General features: G+C 41.6%; 1 protein-coding gene and 1 non-coding gene across 2 annotated transcripts in view; both read left to right on the top strand.

Moving 5' to 3' along the window:
* Positions 1-13452, top strand: part of LOC145528621 (uncharacterized) — a 157145-nt gene that overhangs the window by 47950 nt on the left and 95743 nt on the right. The gene's annotated exons all lie outside the window — the stretch shown is intronic.
* Positions 1560-1640, top strand: LOC145530657 (small nucleolar RNA SNORD115). Its single transcript, XR_014071970.1, has one exon. It is a non-coding gene; the product is annotated as a small nucleolar RNA SNORD115 (small nucleolar RNA).

Genomic DNA, 13452 nt, shown 5'->3' with positions numbered 1-13452 from the left:
ACCATCACAACAGGCTAGGAACTCGGGCACTGAAAAGCCTTTCGTTAAACCTGAATTCTTGTCATATTGTACACAGAGGCAACATCCATCCACACACAGGTCTCTGCACACCTTTGTCCAGAGCACACTCATCTACTGAGGGGATGGTCACCTATGGTGTGTCCTTTTCAGTTTCCCGGTAATTTTTTGTAGGGAAGGATCCTGCCTCAGGCCTGGCAAAGGTGAGAGGCAGGCGTGGACCTGTGTAGGCAAGTAGACACTGCTGGCTGTTGAGAGAGCTGGAAGGTGGCCCCTGAGATTCCATGGTGCTTGGCTAGGTCATTTTCAGGCATGGCAAGTTCTCATGAGACCAATTGTTCTGATGGGCCCTTTAACATGTTTTGTCCTGTTCACCCACTCAGGCCCCTTGAATCTCCTGCAGTGTTCTTCCTCTCTGGGGGCCATAGCCTTCAATGATAGCAACCCCAGAGGAGAAACCCTTCCAAACTTACCTTCTTAGTAAGGCTACTGAGAGCCCTTCAGAGCCCCAGTATCATGTTCATCGTGAGGCCCCATTTGCCTGAAATAGAGGAGTGGCTCCTTGATATGAACCAAACAGGGAGTAGTTGCATTGTTGTTGTTGCAGGACCTTTGGCAAGCCATTGAAGGTGAGGCCGCACCAGATGACAATGTCTTCTGTCCCCAGCCTGAAAGCTCCCGTGTAGGGCATTGCCAGGTTGAATGGTGCTGAGCCCACAGGCCCCAAATCCAGATATCTCTTCCTTGAGCATCATTCCATGCTTGTTGCTTCATTTTTCTGTATGTTGGTGGCAAGTGGCTAAGCTCCATGTCTTTTCACCCACTCCTTGCTTGCAAAGGCCAGATTAGAACTCAGAGGAACATCTTGTCCCCCAAGACACAATCATAGAATCTTGGTAACCGAGAGGCCCTCTCTCCAGACCTTCTGCCAGGTGGAGAGCCCATGAATCTCTGCTTTCTCCTTTATTGATTCACCATTTCTTCCTCCCTGGACCAGTTATTCATCTACTCACTCATGCACTGATCCACTCGTTCACTCTGTCCCTCACATTTGGCAGTAGGTAAGATGGGTGGGAGGAAGAAAGGGAGAAAAGTAAGGAGGTAGGGAGCTATGGAGCTAGAGAAGTAGGGAGATAGGAAGCTGGAGAGTAGTGAGGAAGGTTAGTGGTAGATATGCATTTCAGCCAGGGATTTGTGTATAGATGAATTTTGTCACTTTCTCTTGTTCCTGGATATGTCACTGTAGGTGTGTCTTGTAGCATATTTGTTGCATGAAGGTGTAGACCATGTGACCACCAAATCCTACATGGACAGACTAGGTATTCTCACAGCTGTCATGCTCCTCTCTAGACAGACAGTGCCAGAGAGGAAGGAAGATCTGAGTGTGGCCTACTGCCCCAAGGCCAATCGATGTGTCTTGGTCTAGAACCTGGGGTAGGCAGACTCTCGTCCTGTGGGACATACTCATTTCCAGAAAGCCTCAGAGATAAGCCTACTCAAGTCCCTTTGCATAGATGCAATGAGTGGGAAGTGCATTGTTTGGCTTGATGTATAGAATGCATATGGTCCTGAAGAGAGATGATGATCCAAAAGTCATGCTCAGTACAATTACACTGAGACCCAATGGACACAGCAGTCCAGGGACAGAATGTCAGGGATCTTTCTGTCCCTTCTGGAACCCTGAGATTTGACTGCAGAGGTATGCTATCCCTCAAGGAAAGCCCTTATGTCTCTACAGTGCCTAAGGGCTTCCATGTGGCCAAGGCCTGGTTCTGCTTTTGGCTTTCTTTCCTGTTCCTTACCTCCAGAGTTTTGCCAAGAGAACGCACTGGTCATAGCAAACACACTCTTCCAGCAACACAAGAGAAGACTCTACACCTGGACATCACAAGGTGGCCAGCACCAAAATCAGATTAATTATATTCTTTGCAGCCAAAGATGGAAAAGCTCTATATAGTCAGCAAAAACAGGACCAGGAACACACTGTGGCTCAGATCATGAACTCCTTATTGCCAAATTCAGACTGAAATTGAAGAAAGTGGGGAAAACCACTTGACCATTCAGGTATGACCTAAATCAAATTCCTTACGATTATTCAGTGGAAGTGAGAAATAGATTTAAGGGACTAGATCTGATAGACAGAGTGTCTGATGAACTATGGACGGAGGTTCATGACATTGTACAGGAGACAGGGATTAAGACCATCCCCAAGGGAAAAAAAAATGCGAAAAAGAAAAATGGCTGTCTGAGGAGGTCTTACAAATAGCTGTGAAAAGAAGAGAAGCAAAAATCAAAGGAGAAAAGGAAAGATATACCCATCTGAATGCAGAGTTCCAAAGAGTAGCAAGGAGAGATAAGAAAACGTTCCTCAGTGATCAGTGCAAAGAAATAGAAGAAAACAATAGAATGGGAAAGACTAGAGATCTCTTCAATAAAATTAGAGATACCAAGGAAACATTCCATCCAAAGATGGGCTCAATAAAAGACAGAAATGGTATGAACCTAATGGAAGCAGAAGATATTAAGAAGAGGTATCAAGAATACACAGAAGAACTATACAAAAAGGATCTTCATGATTCAAATAACCACGATGGTGTGATCACTCACCTAGAGCCAGACATCCTGGAATGCAAAGTCAAGTGGACTTTAGGAAGCATCACTATGAACAAAGCTAGTGGAGGTGATGGAATTCCAGTTGAGCTATTTCAAATCCTAAAAAATGATGCTGTGAAAGTGCTGCACTCAACATGCCAGCCAAATTGGAAAACTCAGCAGTGGCCACAAGACTGCAAAAGGTCAGTTTTCATTCCACTCTCAAAGAAAGGCAATGCCAAAGAATTCTCAAACTACTGCACAATTGCACTCACCTCTCATGATAGCAAAGTAATGCTCAAAATTATCCAAGCCAGGCTTCAGCAATACATGAACCGTGAACTTCCAGATGTTCAAGATGGATTTAGAAAAGGTGAAGGAACCAGAGATCAAATTGCCAACATCCGCTGGATCATCAAAAAATCAAGAGAGTTCCAAAAAAACCATCTAATTCTGCTTTATTGACTATGCCAAAGCCTTTGACTGTGTGGATCACAATAAACTGTGGAAAATTCTGAAAGTGATGGGAATACCTGACCTGCCTCTTGAGAAACCTCTATGCAGGTCAGGAAGCAACAGTTAGAACTGGACATGGAACAACAGACTGGTTCCAAATAGGAAAAGGAGTACATCAAGGCTGTATATTGTCACCCTGCTTATTTAACTTATATGCAGAGTACATCATGAGAAACTCTGGGCTGGAGGAAGCACAAGCTGGAATCAAGATTGCCAGGAGAAATATCAATAACCTCAGTTACACAGATGACCCCACCCTTATGGCAGAAAGCAAAGAAAAACTAAAGAGCCTCTTGATGAAAGTGAAAGAAGAGAGTAAAAAATTTGGCTTAAAGCTCAACATTCAGAAAACTAAGATCATGGCATCCAGTCCCATCACTTTGTGGCAAATAGAAGGGGAAACAGTGGAAACAGTGGCTGACTTTATTTTTGGGGGCTCCAAAATCACTTCAGATGGTGATTGCAGCCATGAAATTAAAAGACACTTGCTCCTTGGAGGGAAAGTTATAACCAACCTAGACAGCATATTAAAAAGCAGAGACATTACTTTGCGAACAAAGGTTCGTCTAGTCAAGGCTATGGTTTTTCCAGTAGTCATGTGTGGATGTGAGAGTTGGACTATAAAGAAAACTGAGCACCGAAGAATTGATGCTTTTGAACTGTGGTGTTGGAGAAGACTCTTGAGAGTCCCTTGAACTGCAAGGAGATCCAGCCAGTCCATCCTAAAGGAGATCAGTCCTGAGTGTTCATTGGAAGGACTGATGTTGAGGCTGAAACTCCAGTACTTTGGCCACCTGATGCAAAGAACTGACTCATTTGAAAAGACCCTGATGCTGGAAAAGATTGAAGGCAGTTGGAGAAGGGGATGACAGAGGTTGAGATGGCTGGATGGCCTCACCGACTCAATGGACATGAGTTTGGGTAAACTCTGGGAGTAGGTGATGGACAGGGAGGCCTGGCATGCTATGGTCCGTGAGGTTGCTAAGAGTCAGATACGACTGAGCAACTGAACTGAGTTGAACCTCCACTGCCCCACCCAGAGGATGTTGGTACGCCTTTATTTAGCTCCTTCTCTCAAATTGTGTCTGTCAAATGTCTGGCGAGGATCTTGCAATGGCCTGAATGATTTGCGGTGAGTGGCTCTCTTTGGTCCTAGACACAGGCTCCACAAGTGTTGGACTGTGGAGGAGGCCGTCCTCAAGCAGTCCAGAGGGCTGAGTCTTGTTTGTAATCTCAGTCCTCACAAAGTAGGACTTCTTGACTTCTGTCAAGATGGTGGCACCATCTTGATGGGTTAAGATCTTGAACACTGAAGAACATTTTGTTAGGCTTGAATTCTAGTCATATGGGTCACGGAGGCAATGTTTGCTTCCCTTGTCCCTGGAGAACATCCACACACAGGTTTCTGCATACCTCCATGCAGAGCATGTGGATCCACTGGGGGTCAGTCACCTGTGGTGTGTGCTTTGCAGTCTCCGAAGAAGAGAGAGCATCCCCAGGTCTGGCAATGTTAAGAGGCTGGCAGGAACCCATCCACCAGATCTTGGCAGGTAGATGCTGCTTGCTGTCGAAAGATGAAGCACAGTCTCTGGGATACCATAAGACTTGACCAGGTCATGTTCAGGCATGGCAAGGTCTCTGTGAGACCAGTTGTTTCTGATGGACCCTTTAATGGGTTTTGCTTCACTGGCCAACTCAGGCCTCTTGTGTCTCCTAGGGCATTCTTCCTCTCTTGGGGCCACGGCTTTTGAAGATGACTCCCCCTAGAGGAGAAATCCCTCTGAGAGTACCTTCCTAATAAGGCCTTTCAGAGCCATTTGGAGACCTGGTATCATCTGCAACATGAGGCCCTGTTTGCCCAAAGTATAAGGTTGGCCCCACAACATGGACCAAGTAGGGAGTAATTGCATTGCTGTTTGGGGAGTTTTATCAGGTCATTGGAGAGGACACTGCAGCAGATAATGATGGCTCTTTTGCACAGCCTGAATGTTCCCATGCAGGGCATTGCAAGGTTGACTGGTGCTAAGCCCATGGGCCTTTCTCCCTATATCTGATTTCTTGAGCATAAACTCATGTGGTCACGTAGCCACACTGTGTGTTTTTACTGAGAAAAATAGAAGCCTAGTGTCTTGCACAAGCTGGGTTTCAAAGAGATAGAGGAACCACAAATCAAATTGCCAGCATTCACTGGATCATGGTGAAAGCAAGGTAGTTTCAGAAAAACATTTATTTCTGCTTCACTGACTTCACTAAAGCCTTTGTGCTGATCACAACAAACTGGAAAGTTCTTAAAGATGGGAGTACCAGACCACCTTACCTCTTTCATGAGAAACATGTATGTGGGTCAAGAAGCAATAATTAGAACCAGACATGGAACAATGGACAGGTTCAAATTTGGAAAGGAGTGCAGCAAGGATGTATATCGTTACCCTGCTTATTTAACTTATTTGTAGAGTACATCATGCGAAATGCCGACCTGGATGAATCACATCTGAAATCAAGATTGCCAGGATAATTATCAACAACCTCAGATATGCAGATAGCACTTTAATGATAGAAAATAAAGAAAAACTAAAGAGCCTCTTAAGGAGGGTGAAAGAGGAAAGTGAAAAGGCTGGCTTGAAACCCAACTTTAAGAAAAACTGAGATTATGGCATCCAGGTCCATCAATGGATGGCAAATAAGAGGAATAAAGCGGAAGTAATTACAAATTTTATTTTCTTGGGCTCCAAAATCACTGTTGATGGTGACTAAAGACATCAAAGTAAGGAAGGAAAGCTATGACAAACCTAGAAAGCATATTAAAAAGCAGACACATCACTTTGCCAACAAGTCCATATAGTCAAAGCTATGGTTTTTCCAGTAGTCATGTATTTACATGAGAGTTGGGCTATAAAGAAGGCTAAGTGCAAAAAAATTGATGCTTTCAAACTATTGTGGTGGGAAAGACTCTTCAGAGTCCCCTGGATTTCAAGGAGATGAAACCAATCATAAAAGAAATCAACCTTAAATATTCATTGGAAGGACTGTTTCTGAAGCTGAAGCTCCAGTACTCTGGCCACCTGATGTGAAGAGCCAACTCATTGGAAAAGACCTCTATGATGGGAAAGACTGAAGGCAAAAGGAGAAGGGGGAAGCAGAGGATAAGATGGAAAGATAACATCACTGACTCAAAGGACATGAATCTGAGCAAACTCTGGGGGATAGTGGAGGACAGATAATCCTGCCGTGCTATGGTCCATGGGGATTCTAAGAGTCAGACAGGACTAACAGACTGAACAGCAACAGCAGCAGTATCCTGTTTGTCTCTATAGTTTTAACAGACATTGAAGAACCAGTAGGAATTTCTTCTTTCTTTAATCATTCCATGTTGTGTGAATCAACTATTGCATAATTAATGGTGCTTTTGATTACATTCTGTATTTGTTTTTGATATAGTTCAGTTCAGTTCAGTCACTCAGTCATGTCTGACTCTTTGCAATCCCACGAATTGCAGCACACCAGGCCTCTCTGTCCATCACCAACTCCCGGAGTCTACCCAAACCCATGTCCATCGAGTCGGTTATACCACCCAACCATCTCATCCTCTGTCATCCCCTTCTCCTCCCACCCCCAATCCTACCCAGCATTAGGGTCTTTTCCAATGAGTCAACCCTTCACATGAGGTGGCCAAAGTATTGGAGTTTCAGCTTCAACATCACACCTTCCAATGAACACCCAGGATTGATCTCTTTTAGGATGGATTGATTGGATCTCCTTGCAGTCCAAGGGGCTCTCAAGAGTCTTCTCCAACACCACAGCTCAAAAGCATCATTTCTTCAGCGCTCAGCTTTCTTCACCATCCAACTCTCACATCCATACATGACCACTGGAAAAACCATAGCCTTGACTAGATGGACTTTTGTTGGCAAAGTAATGTCTCTGCTTTTAAATATGCTATCTAGGTTGGCCATAACCTTCCTTCCAAGGAGTAAGCGTCTTTTAATTTCATGGCTGCAATCACCATCAGCAGTGATTCTGGAACCTAAAAAAATGAAGTCTGACACTGTTTCCACTGTTTCCCCATCTACTTCCCATGAAGTGATGGGACCAGATGCCATGATCTTAGTTTTCTGAACATTGAGCTTTAAGCCTACTTTTTCACTCTCCTCTTTCACCTTCATCAAGAGGCTCTTTAGTTCTTCTTCACCCTCTGCCATAAGGATGGTGTCATCCGCATATCTGAGGTTATTGATATTTCTCCCAGCAATCTTGATTCCAGCTTGTGTTTCTTCCAGCCCAGTATTTCTCATGATGTACTCTGCATATAAGTTAAATAAGCAGAGTGACAATATACAGCCTTGACATACTCCTTTTCCTATTTGGAACCAGTCTGTTGTTCCATGTCCAGTTCTAACTGTTGCTTCCTGACCTGCATACAGGTTTCTCAAGAGACAGGTCAGATGGTTTGGTATTCCCATCTCTTTCAGAATTTTCCACAGTTTATTGTGATCCATGCAGTCCAAGGCTTTGGCATAGTCAATAAAGCAGAAATAGATGTTTTTCTGGAACTTTCTTGCTTTTTCAGTGATCCAGCAGATATTGGCAATTTGATCTCTGGTTCCTCTGCCTTTTCTTTTTTTTTTTTTTTTTTTTTTTTAATCAAAATGTGTTTTTTTTTTTCATTTTTTCTTTTTTTTTAAAATAAATTTATTTATTTTAGTTGGGGGCTAATTACTTTACAATATTGTAGTAGTTTTTGCCATACATTGACATGAATCAGCCATGGGTTTACATGTGTTCCCCTCCTGGACCCCCCTCTCACCTCCCTCCCCATCCCATCCCTCTGGGTCTTCCCATTGCCCCAGCCCTGAGCATTTGTCTCATGCATTGAACATGGAATGGTGTTCTGTTTCACATATGATAATACACATGTTTCAATGCTATTCTCCCAGAATGTCCCACCCTCACCTTCTCCCTCAGAGTCCATAAGACTGTTCTATGCATCTGTGTCTCTTATTCTGTCTCGCATATAGCCTTTCCTAAAACCAGTTTGAACATCTGGAAGTTCGCGGTTCACGTATTGCTGAAGCCTGGCTTGGAGAATTTTGAGCATTACTTTACTAGCATGTGAGATGAGTGCAATTGTGCGGTAGTTTTAGCATTCTTTGGCATTGTCTTTCTTTGGGATTGGAACGAAAACTGACCTCTTCCAGTCCTGTGGCCACTGCTGAGTTTTCCAAATTTGCTGGCATATCGAGTGCAGCACTTTCACAGCATCACCTTTGAGGATTTGAAATAGCTCAACTGGAATTCCATCACCTCCACTAGCTTTGTTCGTAGTGATGCTTTCTAAGGCCCACTTGACTTCACATTCCAGGATGTCTGGCTCTAGGTGAGTGATCCCACCATCGTGATTATCTGGGTCGTGAAGATCTTTTTTGTACAGTTCTTCGGTGTATTCTTGCCACCTCTTCTTAATATCTTCTGCTTCTGTTAGGTCCATACCATTTCTGTCCTTTATCAAGCCTATCTTTGCATGAAATGTTCCTTTGGTATCTCTAATTTTCTTGAAGAGATCTCTAGTCTTTCTCAATCTGTTGTTTTCCTCTATTTGTTTGCACTGATCGCTGAGGAAGGCTTTCTTATCTCCCCTTGCTATTCTTTGGAACTCTGCATTCAGATGGGAATATCTTTCCTTTTCTCCTTTGCTTTTCGCTTCTCTTCTCTTCCCAGCTATCTGTAAGGCCTCCTCAGACAGCCATTTTGCTTTTTTGCATTTCTTTTCCATGGGGATTTTCTTGATCCCTGTCTCCTGTACAATGTCACGAACCTCTGTCCATAGTTCATCAGGCACTCTGTCTATCAGGTCTAGTCCCTTAAATCTATTTGTCACTTCCACTGTGTACTCATAAGGGATTTTATCTAGGTCATAGCTGAATGGACTAGTGGTTTTCCCTACTTTCTTCAATTTAAGTCTGAATTTAGCAATAAGCAGTTCATGATCTGAGCCACAGTCTGCTCCCGGTCTTGTTTTTGCTGACTGTATAGAGCTTCTCCATCTTTGGCTGCAAACAATATAATCAATCTGATTTCAGTGTTGACCATCTGGTGATGTCCACGTGTAGAGTCTTCTCTTGTGTTGTTGGAATAGGGTGTTTGCTATTACCAGTGCATTCTCGTGGCAAAACTCTATTAGCCTTTGCCCTGCTTCATTCTGTACTCCAAGGCCAAACTTGCCTGTTACGCCAGGTGTTTCTTGACTTCCTACTTTTGCATTCCAGTCCCCTATAATGAAAAGGACATGTTTTTGGGGTGTTAGTTCTAGAAGGTCTTGTAGGTCTTCATAGAACCATTCAACTCAGCTTCTTCAGCGTTACTGGTCAAATAAATTATTTACCTTTAAAATTTTTATTTCTCTTCATTGAATACTGTCCATTTTTTGTCCTTCATTACAGACTACTTAGTAAGATGACTTTTTGGTCATTTTTGACTGTACTTTTACCGTCATATCTACCTGCATTCAATCTAGCCACTTGTACACTGAAATTCAAACTTTATTCCTGCTAGGTGCTTTCTGGAACTGTTATGTATATTTGTGAATATGCATATTTCCTAAATAAATTAGTTATTTGTTAAATGCCTTCTTAATATATGATCCTAATTGGCAGGAATTTTCCAACTATTTTAGTGCTCTTCAGTTTTTATTTTCCAAGCATTCTGATACCAGTTTTGGGGTACTTTTTATTCTCATTTTTTCTTTCTGAATGTCTGATTGATAGGTGGTATACAAGTCTATGATTTTATGTGAGTGACAACACCAGTGTAGCATGTGGTGGCTCAAATAAAGCATTGGACTAGTGAAAACAGGGTTCTATGAAAGTTTCATTCAATTGGGAAACATGAAGATTATAATGGGTTTTCTTCTCATAAATGACTGGCATAATTTCCAAGATCTTTTTGAGAAACTTTCATCTATCTTCTGAATTTACTTTAATTGAAACTTCAGAAGTTTTATTATTCTATGGTGATATTTATTATAACCTAAAAATGTTTAAACAATTCATTTTCATTGTATTTTTCAGGGTGGTTATAGTGTTGTGATACGTTTTAAGCATTCGTGGACTCCTCACAATTAAGAGACCTAGGCAACAGTGGCCTCATGTTTGAGATTCATATATATGCTTTGCCTATGATATGTGGTATTGACTATAATATAGGCAAACTGATATATCTTCCAATGTTTCTGATATTTGCATTGCTTTACTTCTTTCCTTAGAAAGGAAGTGGGCTTCCCTGGTGGCTCAGATGGTAAAGCGTCTGTCTGCAGTGAGGGAGACCTGGGTTCAATGCCTGGGTTGGGAAGATCCCCTGGAGAAGGAAATGGCAGCCCACTCCAGTATTCTTGCCTGGAAAATCCCATGGACGGAGGAGCCTTGTAGGCTACGGTTCATGGGTTCGCAAAGAGTCAGACACGACTGAGGGACTTCACTTTCACTTTCACTTTAGAAAGGAAGTACACAGTACAATTAATTATGATTGTTCTTCATAGTGCATCCTTGATAATACACCTAAGGACTTGCTTGTTTATCTTCTTGATTGATTAACCTGTAGTCTACAACATAAGCATTTTGGATATTTTAGAGTAAGAATAATATTCCTTGTGTAGAAATTATAGAATAGTCCACGTGAGCAATACATACATGAGAGATATAGTTCTCAATAATAATAATGAAAAAATGAAACCTCAGTCTCCTAAACCACCAGGTAGATCCCCAGAAATGTTGTAGTAAATGTTCCAGTTTACCCTTGAAAAGTTGTTTTGGTCTACAGTTTACGGTTCTTGCCTCAGGCATGAGAGGTCCCAGGTTCAGATCCCAGAAGAGCCCCCAAGATGAAAGGTTGTTGCTGAGCCCTGAGAGACACCAGGATTCTTGACCTCCAGAGGAGAGGAATTCAAATGATGAGGCTTGATTGCTCAGAGCTTTTGTGTGATAAAGTTTTATTAAAGTACGAAAGAGATAGATAAAGCTTCTGACATAGACATCAGAAGGGGGCAGAAAGAGTGCCCCCCTGCTATCCTTTAGCAGTATGTTACATGTCTATCAGCAGGCTGATAATTAGAGAAGGGAAATGTCTCAAAACTCAGAGTGGCACCCTCATCCACATGCATTTTGAGATAACATTGGCACAAGGTGAGTTATCCCAGGCCATAAAACGGCTGACATGAATCTTGAAGAAAGACAGGTTTCCAAGCAGATATATAGTTTTGTTAACATAGATTAGGAGAACAACTGTATGAGTAAAACATACTGGTTTGTTGAGCCCTTATTGGTTCTGAGTCTTAAGCTGAACGAACTGACTTGAAGAAAGACAGAGTCTAGGGTAAAAACATAGTTCATGAACAATTCTTAAGAAAAACATTTCCGTAAGAAAAACGCATTGGTTAGCTCAAGATTTGAGAAAAGTTAACTTCAGGTGGAACCAGGTGTCATCATGGCAACACAGAATTTTAAGGGAAAACTTTCACTTTTGTATAGAGAAGGGAAAAAGATCTGACACTTGCAGTTTGTTTCTTCCTGCCACTTAAGAGAGAGAGAGAAAACGCCTAACACCTGCAGCCTATTTCCTCTGTTTGGAGACTCCTAGCCTTCCTCCCTGCTACCCTGTCACCCTGACACCAGGGTTTAAAGATACTATATCTGGTAAGAATTTTCAGGAAAAAACGATTAAATCTCTGGGTAGTTTTATAGTTCATCATCTTCATCTTCAATTAAAAATGGGCAAAAGACATGAATATATTTTTTCCAAAGAAGACAAATGGAAAGCAGCTTTATTATTTCATTGATGAGCTCTAGAATTTTACTGGTAGCATCGTTAGGATTTTCTATGTATAGTATTATGTCATCTGCAAACAGTCACAGTTTTTCTTTTCCAATTTGGCTTCCTTTCATTTCTTTTTCTTCTCTGACTGCCATGGCTAGGACTTCCAAAGCTATGTTGAATAAGGTGCTGATAGTGGACACCCTGATCTTAGCTTTCAGATTTCAGGAAAGGCTTTCAGATTTTCACCATTGAGTGTGATGTCATCTATGGTTTTGTCACATATGGCCTTTATTATGTTGCAGTATGTTCCCTCTGTGCCCATTTTCTGGAAAGTATCATAAATGGGTATTGAATTTTATTAAAATAATTTTCTGCTTCTATTGACATGATCATATGGTTTTTATTCTTCAGTTTGTTAATGTGGTGCATCGCAGTCATTTACAGATATTGAAAAATTCTTGAATCCCACTTGATCATGGTGTATGGTCCTTTTAATGTATTTTAATGTATTGTTGGATTTGTTTTTCTAGAATTTTGTTGAGGATTTTTGCATCTATGTTCCTCAGTGCTATTGGCCTGTAATTTTCTTTTTTGTGATGTCTTTGTGTGGTTTTGATATCAAGGTGATGGGGACCTCTTGAATGAGTTTGGCAATGTTCCTTTCTCTGAAATTTTTTGGAAGAGTTTCAGAAGGATAGATGCTAACTCTTCTCCAAAAGTTTGATTGAATTCGCCTGTGAAGTCACCTGGTCCTAGATGTTTGTTTGCTGTGAGAGGAGTTTTTTCCATCACAGTTTCAATTTCAGTACTTGTGGTTGGTCTGTTTATACTTTCTGTTTCTTCTTGATTCAGTCTTAGAAGGTTGTATCTTTCTAAGAATTTATTTCTCCTAGGTTGTTCAGTTTATTGGCATATAGTTCCTTGTGGTGGCCTCTCACAATCCTTTGTATTTCTGTGATGCCAGTTGTAACTTCTCCTTTTTCGTTTCTAATTTTATTGATTTGAGTCCTCTCCCCCCCCCCTTTTTTTTGATGAATCTGGCTAAAGATTAATCAATTTTGTTTACCTTCTCAAAGAACCATTTTTAGCTTCATTGATCTTTGTTATTGTTATTGTTCAATTATTTCTGCTCTGGTCTTTATGATTTCTTTCCTTCTAATAACTTTGAGTTTTATTTGTCTCTCTAGTTGCTTTAGATGTAAGGTTACATTGTTTACTTGGGATTTTTCTTGTCTCATGAGGTAAGATTGTATTGCTATAAATTGCTATATTAGAACTGCTTTTGCTGTGTCCCATAGGTTTTGGATCATCATGTTTTCTTTTACATTTGCCTCTATATATTTTTTAATTTCCTCTTTGGTTTCTTCAGTGATCCATTAGTTATTTAGTCAGTTCAGTCAGTCAGTTCAGTCGCTCAGCTGGATACGACTCTTGCGACCCCATGAATCGCAGCACGCCAGGCCTCCCTGTCCATCACCAACTCCCAGAGTTTACCCAAACCCATGTCCATCGAGTCTGTGA

Source organism: Giraffa tippelskirchi, chromosome 12 (assembly GCF_054371585.1).
Source record: "Giraffa tippelskirchi isolate mGirTip1 chromosome 12, T2T-mGirTip1v1.2.pri, whole genome shotgun sequence".
Lineage (NCBI taxonomy): Eukaryota > Metazoa > Chordata > Mammalia > Artiodactyla > Giraffidae > Giraffa > Giraffa tippelskirchi.
The sequence above is the reverse complement of the archived record's forward strand: the minus strand, read 5'-3'. Positions and strand labels throughout refer to the sequence as shown.